Source organism: Neltuma alba, unplaced genomic scaffold (assembly GCF_004799145.2).
Source record: "Neltuma alba isolate B1F8T4 unplaced genomic scaffold, ASM479914v2 tig00005857_pilon, whole genome shotgun sequence".
In the NCBI taxonomy this organism is placed as follows: Eukaryota; Viridiplantae; Streptophyta; class Magnoliopsida; order Fabales; family Fabaceae; genus Neltuma; species Neltuma alba.
Window position 1 is genome coordinate 277,832 of NW_021634257.1, and position 14,287 is coordinate 292,118.

Here is a 14,287-nt window from a genome sequence, read left to right on the forward strand (position 1 = left end):
TTATACAGTAACAGTATCAAATACACATATACATGGAACTAGTTTCTGTGCTCATCAAAGTGATGAGTACTGAAAGCTCATCAAATCTGGATTGTCTATGTCTTATTTGGATAGTCTAGATTTGATTTCTTTTTTATTTTTATTTATTTAAAATAATTATTTTAATATGTATATAATCTAAAATAGTGATACTCTCTTAACTATCATTCTTTCAAAAAATAGTTTTTTCTATTTAAAAATAATTAATTAAAGAAATCAAATCTAAACCATCCAAGTAAGATATAGACGATCTAGATTTGATGAGCTTATGGTGTTCATCAAAGTGATGAGCAATAAAACTGGTTTCCTAATACACATAGATCATGCATTTTCGATTCCGCTCCCTGGATCACCAAATATCATCGGAGGGTGTTGAACTTCTTCTTCCCCTTTTTCATTAGCCAGAAAGCAAAGCGCAATGTGGACAACACAGCAACAACCCCAACAACCACAAACCAAAACACAAGTGATTGGAAAATCATTTTACTGGGAAAGACAAAAAAGCGAAAAAGTTGGACTCACTATGAGAAGGCCTTGAAGATATGTGATTGTTGACACTGATAAGTCCCCTTTCTTTGATGCCTCGAAAAGAATGCTCATTTGGTCGCTTTCTTGTTGAGACATTGTGACGATCACACAGACAGAGGAAACACAGTAGAATAATGTGCTCATATATGGATTCCAATGGATAATATTATGTAGTCATAGTGCTATTAAACACAAGAAAATCAGAGCACTTTTCCAGTACAATCAGAAAATATAGCAGTAAAGGGGAAAAGAAGTGACAGAAGAAGGTTCAGAGGGAGAAAGAGAGTCTGCAGAGGGAGAAGTATCCAAAATCAATCCACACCCTCCGCAGCCATTTATCCGTCTATATATATCTTCGGTTAATTAATCCGCAAGTCCTTATAGTTTCAATGAATTTTGAATCAGGTCCCTATAGTTTTTTTTCTTTTATCAGGTCCTTATACTTTTATTTTTTTAATTAGATCCTTGTATTTATTTTTCTTTTAATTAAGTCCTTATATTTTATTAAATTTTTAATCAGGTCCATATAGTTTTAATTTTATTTATTAATTAAATATAAAATTAATTTAATAGATCGATACTGAAATATAAAATATTAATAATTAAATTAAATTAATAGTTATGTAATAAAAAAGTAATAGAATTAATTAATTCAGGAATATTTTTTAGAACAATTAATTTTTTTGCTGAAAAAAATAAAATCATTATAATAATTCAATATCTTTAGAATATTATTGTTTATAAACTAATATTAAATAACATATACTATTTTATGTTTATATAATAATACTATTAGAATTTATAAAATAAAGAATAAAAAATTCAGGGACTTAATTAAAAATAAGGTGAACTTATAAGGACTTGATAATAAATAAATAAATACAAGAACCTAATTAAAAACAGGTGAAAGTATAAAGACCTGATAAAAAAAAACTATAAGAACCTGATTCAAAATTAGTTGAAACTATAAGGGGCTATGGATTAATTATCCCTATATCTTCTTTATCTCTCCTCTGACTAAGCCCAAGTTCATCAGCCCAATAACACCCTCCTCATAATCCAAGCCCATCTTGCTATCTTACAATGAAGCTGGTTCGTTACATTCACTTTGATGATCCAGAAAGGGGAAGTCGTGAGCAGCCTCCGTTATGAAGAATTTAACGTCCAAACGGCTTCTTGCTCCTGTCAAAAAGTATAGGCTGCATATATAATTGATGTGAAATAATGCAAGTTCTGAGAAATTTCCAAGTTGTTTATGACTGAGATGTAAGGAATTCTCATAGTCTCATCTTCTACATCTCCATCTCTTCCAAGTTATTTCATAGCTAGTTTAAGATAACTTCTATGCTACTACCTCTGGTCTTTAGTATAAGAACTTATTTAACTTTTACTTTGATCCTAAATATAAGATCCCAATTAACTTTATCTCTTATATTTATCTTTTTTTTTCAAGATAGTTCTTATAATAATAATAGTTCCAGCTAATATACTTGATTAGCAAGGATATTTTAGGAAATGCAACACCTATTTATTACAAATAACTAACTTAACTAATTTTCTTAATATATTCAAATTAGTCAATTAATTCTTATATTAAGGACCGGAAGTAGTAATAAGTAATAATTCTAATTAAAAGTGATAAAAACAAATGAACATATTTAGAAAGGCTCAAGGAAAGATGGTCCATGATGACGAACAAATTGGGCAATGCGTTTGGATATTTTTAATTGTGTAATTGATTGAGAATCCTTTTCAAAACGTTGATTTGATTAAATATTGATCATACAACAAAACAAAAATCTGCATGGAATAATCTATTACTTGTTACCTTACACAATTTTACTTTGGTCCGTTAGTTTTGAAGCTAAATTAAATTGCGTGGTATTTATTAGCATGTTACCCTCATAAATAATACTCAAAGTAATATTATATATGGAAAGATGAATTTAGAGACTGTGACCCTAAAATACAAAGCATAATAATCATGCTTAACTTTAAGAATTGCATTGGACATGGTACCTAATATATATAAGTATTAATATTTTTTTAAATGTCCAATTTCGATAGAAGTTAGGTATGATGCCACTCATAATTGACAAGCTTGTTTGAATAAGGCACCACTCTGCATTTTCCACGATCAATATGTGTATACAAGCGTTCCATTGAATTAAATTCTTTTCATTATTTAATTAGAAGTGTATTTTGAAATAAGACATAATTGTTATTTTTATTTGATTTTTCTTCTGAGTCTTTTTCACTTTTGTACATGCTAAATAAGGGAAAAGCATATCATAGGTACCTCTACTTTCTCTCAATTTTTAATTTGATACCTATGTGTTTTCTCCTCTTAATTAAACATTTAATTTTATTTTTTTAGCAACATTAACTCTTATAACTTTGTTCTATTGGCATTTTTAGTCTCTATATAAGGATTAATGATGTTAATTGAGCAAAATTAAAGATTTAGTTAAGAAAAAAAACACATAGGTACCAAATTGAAATTAAAAAAAAAATACAGGTACTTCCAATATGATTTTCCCTGCTAAATAATAGCAAAGAGACAAAATGACTGCCCTATACATGGAGGCCATTGTGTTACCATCCTCATATCTCAAGTGAAAAGTCAAAATGTTGTTTTTAGGGGAAAAAAAAAAGGATCACTCGTTAAAGGCCCAAGTTTCTAATTTAATGACCCAATCATGGTCTTACCAGAATTAATCAGACCGGCTATAAATAAATTAATGTATTCCCTCTTGTTTCTAATACTAGAACTAGTTAGAGAATTGAAATTGATCTTAAATATAAAATTTTAATATAATTTATTTTTCATATTTTTCATTTTCTCAAAACTAATTTACTTAAGTTACGAAATTAAATATAATTAATGTTGTATATATGAATATTTTTTTAAAAAAATGGAAGCATTTATTTTATGATTTATGAATGGACCTAGTTCTGCATCATCATTATTGGACGAGAGATGCGTGCGTTGTTGAAAACTGTGGGTAAAAATGAGTCTAATTATTAAACATGAACGTGACGTAATTATGTTTTCCTCCTCCACATACATATAGAAATAAAGACCTTAATTATACATATAAAAATAAAGACCTTAATTATAATTCACCGCGAAATCACTCTTATAGTTGAAAAGACACACAAGTCACAGTTTTTCAAAGTGGAAAACATATTAGAATATTGAAATGAAATTCCATATTAGCGACAGAAGAATTAGCGATGCAACAAATTTCGTTGCTAATTCGATTCCATACTAATCCATCGCTAATTTTATCACTAAATTCTATCGCTAATCACATGTTTTTTTTTGTGTGACTTATGGGTCAACATAAATGAAAAAGTTCACAATTTTTGCTCATTGTATTTAAGGTATGAGTAATTGCTCTTATGCATTTGAAGCTTGCGTGCGAGGGTTGGGAACTTTGGAGGAGCGAGCAGATCAGCAAGATATTTATCATCATTTTTTAAAAAATGAAAGCACAAAAATGATTATTATTATTTTAATTTTATATATAGAATAGAGTACTCCCAATTTTCAATCACAACTCAATATATTCTTCAACGTGATGATAATTGAAACCGTGCCTTACCTTCTGCCCCCATAGAGTGGGACACCATGCTTTTTCTTCTTGACTTTTATGCGTGATGGGATATTCATGAGATTCTCAGGATTCCCCCCGCCCCCCATTCGTTCTAAAAATTTTGGAAACCAAACACTGAAAGTCAACTAATAATTTAATACCTTCTGTATAAGACAACAACTTTGGGTTCATTTTGTCAAAAAAAAAAAAGATATACTTTTTGGCACGAACCCATCAAATTTTCTAATCAAACAACCAATAAACAGCCGAAGATATTTTATCTTCTCCTTCTCTCTTCACTGCACTCTCCGTTGTAGCATCTCAATTTTTTCCCTATTAGCCATCGGCAATTGAGTTTAATTATTAGATAGTTGTTAGTGATGGTTTAGGAATGATCCTAAGTAATTTCTCAGGCTCTAGGCTGAAGATTTTCAAGTGATATTGAATTTGATCCAGTTATTTATTCATTTTCATAAGTAGTTTAAAATCCAATTTTTTAAAAAAGAATTCCAACATAAAATTGAACAATGGTAAATTAGGTTCATCGAGTTAAGTTGGAAATTCTCATTATTACTAATCCAAACCCTACTTAGATTGTATACCAAAGCAGTGGATCACTAGTTCACAGGAAATATACTATGAAGTAATAATTTTTTATTCATTTGACCATATGCTTTTACATTCCACAATAACAAGAGGCTAAATGACAATTCTCCAATCACACAGACCACCACACTCAAAAAAAAGATTTCCATTCCCAATATTAGTAGCCCCAGCCCCTGCCAGCTATAAAATTAAAATGGAAACATTAATGGCGCTAGTTGATCGGTTTCTTAATTTTCATTACTATATTATTACGCGTCCTTAAGTTTTTATTTTCCTTGCTTATGCATAATCACTAGAGGTAAAGGGATGAAAGTCTAGGCCTAATAACAGCTTCAAGTGGTTGTTTTCTGACACTAGTAAGCCTTGGAATTTCATCCATGTTTACGTCCTCCTCCTTCATATGATCCGGCAGGTTCCATGAGAAGCCATGCACCAAATTGGCCAAGCTTACATGAACAACCTTAAGAGCAAGAGGATAACCAGGGCAGATCCTTCTTCCAGCCCCAAATGGCAAAAACTCAAAGTGGCGTCCTGTCACATCAATATCTTTATCTATGAATCTCTGGGGGTAAAACTTACTAGGGTTGTCCCATATTGCACGGTCTCTACCAATAGCCCAGACATTGACGATCACTTGGGTCCCTTCCGGGATGTCATACCCTGAAACTTTGGAGTCGCCATCTATGGACGAAGTCGTCGGAGGCAACATAGGCACCGGAGGGTGAAGTCTCAATGTTTCTTCGAAAATAGCTTCAACATAAGGCAAGTTCACTATGTCTTTCTCTTCTACCCATCTGTCTCGTCCGATCGCTCTGTCCAACTCTTCTGTGGCCTTCCTTAAGATTTCAGGGTCTTTCAATAGCTCTGACATTGGCCATTCCACAGTTACATTGGAGGTATCCATTGGAGCTATCACAAGGTCCCGAGTAGTATACAAAGCATATGTCATTAACTTATTGTGAGCACGTATACATTTGTTCTTCTGAATAGTTCAATACATATGGCTTAATTATATGTCTGTATATCCTGTTGAATTGATTTGCTGTGACCAAACACGTCAGAGATAATCCCATGATAACATTAAAAAACCTTATGCTTCCAACAATTAAATAAAAACAAAAAGAAAGTAAAAATCCAAATTGTCTTAGTTTTATCTCAAAAGGTAGTCATGATCCTGGGATAAACACAGCACATTCAGATACAACGAACAAAAGAAATTATTAAAGTTTGGTTTAAACGATAGATAAGTTGAAGAGAGAAATCAGGAAAAAGAGAAAAATAAAGTAGAAAGAATCGAAATTGAATATACACTGGCATATTATATACCTGAGTTAATGCTTTGATTACGTGCCTTTGAAGTTTAACCTCAAGAGTGGGGTCTTCCGCAAGGCGCAAGCTGCAAAAGCACATCCACCATGTCTTTGGCCACATAATCCTCAACCCCTTTTCTCCTCTCTTCGTGCTCATTCAACACATGCTCCAGAAACCTATCAAACTTCACACTAAAATCCTTCATTCTCTTTGTGTAACCCTCCAAGTCCAAGAAATTGAGCCAAGGGATCAGATCCCCAATATTCCCCAACGAATTCAGCACGAAAAAGTCATCCACCAGTCTTCTGAACTCCTCCCAGCTGATAAACCCACTCTGATCCTTCTCCACGTACTTTTTCCCCAGAACCATACGACTTATAATATTTAGGTTTAAAGCATAAAGGTAATTTCTCAGCAGTACGGCTTTGCCCGAAGAAATGAAAAGTTCGTTCAACATACATTTCATCTCTTCCTTTCTGATATACTCGTTGGATTCTAGGCTTTTCCGAGAAAATAGTTGTGTGAAGGATATCTTGCGGGCCTGGAGCCAGTGTGGGCCGTAGGGAGCCCAGAGAATATCGGAGTAATTGTAGACTGTGTACTTTCCGGCGGTGGTTTTTGGTCTGGATGAGAAGGTGTTTCCGTGGGTTTGGAGGAAGGCTTTAGCGATGTCGGCTGAGGAAACGAAGACGACGTCTTTGAAGCCTAATTTGAGATGCAGAATGGGTCCATATTTTTGGGAGAGTGCACGTAAGGAGGAGTGAGGAACAGGGCCTATGACGTTGAGGATCCCGATGATAGGCCATGGTTTTGGTCCCGGACGCAGGTTATATCGTCGGCCGTGGAGACTGCGGAAGAGGAGGAGGAAGAAGAGGAAAGGGATAATGATGGCTGGCCATGATGCGAACTCCATTTACATCTGTCGGGGGGGCCTGTGATGTGAAGTCTGGTTCAGAGGGAAAGGCATTATATAGACAGAAAATATTTTGAAAAAAAAGACCCGTACAGTTTTGAAATTGCCGACGAAAACCACGTTCAAAACTTAACATCTTCCGGCCAATTTATTAATTTTTTACAATTTGGAGGATGACTCAGATGGGATCCGTTTAAAACTTGTAACATCTTCCCAGTTTTATCAAATCAATCAAATAATCCGATAAAATAAAATATAAACCTCTAAATGCTGTAGAAATTAATCTTAACGGTCCCCCTAAAATGCTTACATCGGATCCGTCGAATACTTCTCTTGGTTGTGCTTGGTGGCCCTGTGCCTTTTTATTCCATTTAATCAAATAATCAATAGCTCTTCGAAGTTCATGATATAATTCTTCAATATCTTAACCTGATTATGGGATGTAGCACCAATTAAATATTTATATGTAATTCCTTATGTACATACTATTCAGTTTTACTCCTTATCAACAATATGTCCAACGTCAATTGAGTTCTCTCCAAAGATATCAAGGATACAGCAAGGATTTGTGATAAAACTTTCAGAGTTAAAGATGCCAATTGTAAACTGGTTGTTGAATCTCTGATAAGGGTCTGTGTTGGAAAATATTGATATTTCAGTTCTCTCAAATCATCATGAACCTTTGTTGCTTAAAACCCTTTCAATATCAGAAATTGCTGAGGCTGTTTTTCAACTTGCATCTGATAGTGTGGAGGGTTTCCATGCTAGATTTTTTTTCCCCAGAATGAGAAAAATTGGAGTTCAATCCAAGAAGATCTATGTGCTATGGTCTTTGATTTCTATAAAAGGGGCTATCTTCTTAAAGAGCTCAATGAAAACAACTATATCACTCCCATTCCCAAATGCTAAACTGGTTGATGAAGGTCTGTTCCTTTCTTTTATCTTCCACTTTCAGTCAGTCTATTGGTTTCAGACTCTAATGTTCTCTTCAAATGTGATGTTATACCCAAAATAAATTTTTTTTCATTCATTAGTAGCTTTGGTTTTACAACACGAGTGATCCAAAAAAGCTGTTTGGACCAATTTTTTTAAAAAAACCGTTTATTGTGCTTTATCAAACCAAATTCCTTTTAAATGTTTACTTCGTATAACACGAAGTTAATTTTCCATGGTTAAAATCCAAACACTCAAACTCAAAAACAATATTTCAATTTAATCATAAGTAGTCATTGCCACCCCCACCGCCCAAACATAAAAAAACCTTTGACGACCCAGTTTTTAGCATGCTTCCTGAAAGTGCTGTTAATAAATATTGGAAAAACTTGTTCTATAAAACAATTCAGCGAAACTCTTTCAAGAATATACAAACACAAAACGTAATCCAATTAACCCTTTGGTAATTAGACTCACTCACCGGACTAGAGGGAACCACGGTTTCTAAAAATATGAACAGGCGGCTGACGACCTTCCAAAGGGAGAGAATGAATGAGAACACTTGTCATTTCGACTTTCAAATTTTAAATGGCCATCTTAATCTAATAATGTGATTTGTTCAACATTTGAAAATTAATTAGAAATGGCTTTTCTTCGGGAAACTTCGAAGACCAGCAAGTTCCTCTCTTTCGTGGAGCAATGAAAATTAGGAACGTTGATAGATGACAAATAAGAGGTTGGAACGAACATTTGGAAAAGTCTCCGATCAATTAATATTATCCTGAATGTAAGATATTACTTCATTTTATCTTTTCACATTTGTCGTTTTTTTTCTCCTTTCCGTGTATGTCATATTCAAACTGTTTAATTTATTTTAATAAACGTTTAAATATTAAGATTCTTACTTATAATTAATTCTTATATTTACTGATGACTACTACTAGATTTTTTGTGTGGAAATCACGCAGTAACACAACTAGGAAGAAGAAATAATCATCACTCGACAGTCGACAGTGAAGTTATAAGAAATGCAATAAAAGTAGTTTGACAAAAGCGATTTCAATAATGAAGCCAAGAATATGACCGCATCCAGACATGAGTGGCCTGGTGTTTGCGTGAAACCAGTTTTATAAGTGTTCTAAACTCATCAGATCTGGACTGTCTATATCTTATTTGAACGGTCTAGATTTAAAATTTTTAATTGATTATTTTTAAAAAACTATTTCTTAAAAGAATGATAGTTAAAAGATTATCTCTATTTTAGATTCTATACATATTAAAATAATTATTTTAAATAAAAAAAATCAAATTCAGACCATTCAAACAAAATATCAACATTCCAAATCTGATAAGTTTAGGGTACTGATGAGCATTGAAACTAGTTCTGTGTTTGCGTTTCTAGTAATAAAAGATGAAGCATATGCCCACCGCCAATAAAGTCCTCATATCAGGAGTAAAATTTGAACTCATGACTTTATCGATTATAAGCTAACTCTATACCAATTAGACTAGCTCTTGTTGGTGGCTTCCATCTTTTTCTTTTTCCATTTATTCTCTCTGTTTTCATAATAGCCACTACGACGTGGTAATATTTGAGGCTTGATTTTTTTTTTTAAAAAAAATCTTTTTCTTCAGTAGCCAAATAATAAAGCAAAGTTATAAGTAGACGACTGAAGGTGGGGACGGTAGCGTTGAAAACATATAAAACACACGCCATTATTCATTAGATATTGAAGTGCACACACCAAGAAAAATGACAGTAATAATCAACCCTCAAAAGTTGGTTGGATAAAAAAACAGAAAAACTGAAAAGAAATATGTATTTCTATATATATGTGAATGTGAGATTTGAGAGCATGCCTAAAGTGAGCACCCACACATCATATATGGATATAATTTTGAAAGGGCTTATTCCACCCAGAAGCAATTAAGAAGGAAACAAAAGAGATTGTATTGTAAACTATGAATCTGTTGCACTCATACATATGGCTTCGCCTGGACACAAAACATTGTCACCTAAGTACTTCAAGCAACCGAGGGTCCTAGCAATGGTCATGGAAGTGACGTTTTTGTTGTAGTAGACTAGCAGTTGTTAGGCACCCTCGATGCACGGTTTTACATCCTTGTTTCTTCGGTTTCGAAACTCTTCTCTTCTTTTCTCATCATTTTTTTAACTTTTGAATTAATATATTTTAATGATGCAGATTTTTAATTTTCTATAAAATATTTATAAATTTTTTTAAAAATATTTACTACATTTACAAAGCATTAGAATTAAAGTTTAATATAATTTGTAATTTATTATTTATTTATTTTTATAATTTAATATCTTAATAATAGTTTAAAAGGGTTTAAATCTCAACGGTTGAAATATTAATGTAAAGGTTAAAAAAGAAAGAGGAGTGAAGAAGATAGGAAAGAAAGATAAGAGGTTTCGAACCACATATACAATATTGTCTTAATTGAAATTATAAAAATATCATATTTATTTTAAAATTTCTCTTTAAACTAAAGTAAATCATATAAATCTAAAATTTCAATGAAATAATACAATCTCTATTTTCATGGGCAAAAGGTTTCTCATCATGCATAGAAGCAAGAGAACTCGTTTTAATTTTTTTTGCAGATTTATTAATTTTTTTATATTTTTATTTTTAGAAATTTTTTAATGGGTATGGAATTTTAAATAAAAAATAATTTTCTCACTGTTAATTTTTCAAATGAGCCAGTGGCGACGTGGCGACGTCCGGCCGGTGGCTGTGGGAGTTTTCTTTTCAGAAGTCTGTGATCGTGGGGCGTCTGTATATCTTCTGACCTTTCGTAAACAAAATTTGTCCTTTTGTCCATAAAGAAGAAAAGTCCATTTTGGGAAACCACGTGTACGGCATACATTATTTATCATGGGCCTAATTATCTTTTTTTTGGAAAAAAAAAAGGGGTTAAGGTGCGCTCAACACCCTAAACTATTTATCCAGATACGTCTAGTGGCCTAAAGTAATTTTGAGTGCATCCAGTGTCCTAAACTAATTAAAATAGTGCGTCCATATCCCAGACTAACAGAAATGTTATGTTTAACTGTTACTTTCCTAACTCAGCTTAATGTTTGCAACACCTCACTTTTATATACTAATAGGATCATTTTAACGTCTGTGAATCACTAACGCTAGGTTTCCGTCCTGGGAAAAGACAGGGAATTTTTTTTTTTCCTTTAACATTAGAATCCGTTGATCAAATATTTCAAAGCTTCAGATAACTAATGAGTGATCCAATATCAACCCTGCTTTCAACTTAATCTATTATCATCTAAAATAATTTCATACTATACAATCTTATAATATTATATTAAAAATAAAGCAACGCTCTTGGTTGACAGCATATACGTGCACCTGGCAATGCTCACTTCCTTCTTCTAGAGGATACAAAATAATATTTCCATAGAGCAAGTAAAGTTACTTGCCCATATATTTTGCTATACAATTTACAGAATTATAACAGGTATCTCTGATCTTCAACCAGCCCACCTTCTTCTTAAATAACCTTCTTGTCCTTCTAGCTACTAGCCTTCACTGTTCATCATAAATTGGGGGGTGAGATTCCGAAGAATCCCCGTAGTAGTAATTTCCATCAAACAAATGTGCAGATCACATAAAGCATGCAAAACAAGCCATATGGAACATAACCTTGCAAGCTAATGCAATTAAGCATTTATGCGCAATGACAGATAGACAAGCTGAATAAATAATGCGCAAATAATTGACAATCACTGCCCCATGTCTATCAGCTACACGTGATCACGGCTAAATAATCCATGCAAGGAATTAAGGATTACATGTTCTCATGCTTTTTGAATAGCAATATGGCACAAACAGACATGCAGCAATCATACACAAGTGTAAGGGAGGAAAGAACTACTACCTGAACCTTCTGCTTCAAAATCAAACCTTACTTGTTTCCTTTCTCTTAGCTTCTTCGGTGGGCTTTTGCAGATATCAAAACCTATTATTTTAGTAAGGGTAGGTTAATGCTTGATCCAACAGAATTTATAAATTAAATAACTCTCTTTAAATCCCAATCTCTTTCAATCTCTACCCTCACTTAATAGTTGGTCATCCTGGACAATTTTTCTTATTTAAACTATTCTCTTTGGAGGGTTTCCTTCCTTATCTCAAACCATACAGTTACTTTACTTAGTAACTGGTCATCTTGGTCAAAAATACTATTTTTATTTATTATATTTTAAGGACAATGTCCGCAACTCAACTTACAACCCCTAACTATTTACATCTCAAAACATTAAGATTAAATAATTTCCTCAAGCTCATTCCTTTCTACTTTCATGTTCCAAAACCATTTAACTATACAAAATCAATTCCTACAACTATGACCGAGACACACATATACATAAATATATATATCACATTTATTCTACTTGATTATTTCAACTCCACACGTACAACTATAACTCCCTTTCGCCTCCACCCTAAACAGCAACTCTAAAGAACATTTTATGCCCAAACAAGAGGGAGTAAACTCCTATAGCCCCTTTTATGATCGGTTGCAAGCATATAATATATATATTTCACGGTTTTTCTCCCCTTAAATACTTCAGAATCCTACACCTCAAGACCAGTGGCACAATCCCGTTTCAAGCAGCAAAACAGGGCTATCGCAAATGCACTTGACCAAACTAAAAGCCCCTCATTCATAACTGAAAATTTTTCCAGCCCTTACAATCTCACAGCGCGCACACATATATATTTATATACACACACATAAGCTTCGGTTCTCCCCTTTAGTTTTCCATTAAGACCCGGCACTTATGGTTAGAAAAACACTGTCTCAATTCGGCCAGAACAACACAAACACCCAGCCACTTGCAATCAGCTTTTACCATACATACATGAATCTAACTTCAACTTTCCCGAGTTATTTATATATATATATATATATCTCCCTGTTACAGCGGCATCTAACGCCATCACAGCAATAACATACACTGACAGGGAAAACAAGAAACAGAGACGAAGAGAAGGACCGTTAGACCGAATACACTCACGCAACCCCGTTTTCTTTCTTCCCAAACCATATACCCCTGTTTCGGTAAGTCAAAAACAGAGCAGGGAACCTACATGCAAGCCGAAAAACACGTCCCATTATCATCAATAAGCTCTACTCTTTCATTGTCATAAACTTTCAGCTTAAATAGAAGTTTCACTCACTACCCAGATGCTCATCTCTTTCTCTCCTCAACATCACCGGAAACGTGAACCCAAACCAGAAAATCAAGACAACAATGGACCCGTGAAGCTCACCTGGATTGTTTGATCAGTTTGCATGCGCTGGATACCACCTCCTGTCACTTTTCCAGCTCCGTCGACTCTGTTTCCCCGTGCTCTCCCTCTCTCGCTCTCGTCTCAGTCTCTCTTTTCTCTGAACACACCGTAGGCAATGAGCATATAACGTGGTGATCAGCTGACACATAGAGGAATGAATTTAGACGCGTGGAAACCAGCTGTGCAACGGAGAAACAATTCAGACGTCTTGAGGAGGAGGCAGCACGTATACTACATGATTGCTGAGTCATTTTGCCCTCCTAAATAATTATTCTTCCAATCCTATCCCTTCTCCTATTTTTCTGAAATATAAGATATATCCAGAAATTAAACCAAAATATCATAAATGGATTTTTCTTATCCATTAGCTTCTTTGACCCATAAATAATTTTCCTAAGAATTTCAGATCAAAAGTCCACTCCTGACTATTTTTCTGAAATTTTCCAAAATATTTCTAAACCTTGAAAAAATCAATATTCCATAATTTTCCCCAATTGTGATTGAGCTATTAAATAATTTTAATGAACTTTCCCTTTTCTACTCATCCTGAGTCAGAAAATTCGGGATGTTACAATGTTGACCCCAGATATTCTACATGGTAGACACATGGGCACCCGATGTGTATTATTTTTACTCAAAAGTCAATTTATTTAGAAGAAGAGGAAGGAAATAAATTCAATTTTGAGTAAGAATAATACACATCAAATGTCCATATGTCTACCATTTAGAATATCTAGGGTCAACTTTAAGCTGAGTCAGGAAAGTAACGATTAAACATAATATTTTTGTTAGCCTGGGATATGGACGCACCATTTTAATTAGTTTAGAATACTGGATGCACCCCAAATTACTTTAAGCCACTGGACGCACCTGGGTAAATTGTTCGGGGTGCTAGACGCACCTTAACCCAAAAAAAAACAATGAAATAGAAATGAGAGGTTGGAAATGAGAGTGCCATGGAATGAGAATATCAATAAAGCAGCATTGTTGAATTTTCACCGTGCACAGTGAAATTACGTTTGCTT

At 33.6% G+C, this 14,287-nt stretch overlaps 1 pseudogene; it reads right to left on the bottom strand.

Moving 5' to 3' along the window:
* Positions 1-5,064: 5,064 nt before the first annotated feature.
* LOC114748917 (flavonoid 3'-monooxygenase-like) lies at positions 5,065-6,996 on the bottom strand (annotated as a pseudogene).
* Between the last annotated feature and the right edge of the window lie 7,291 nt (positions 6,997-14,287).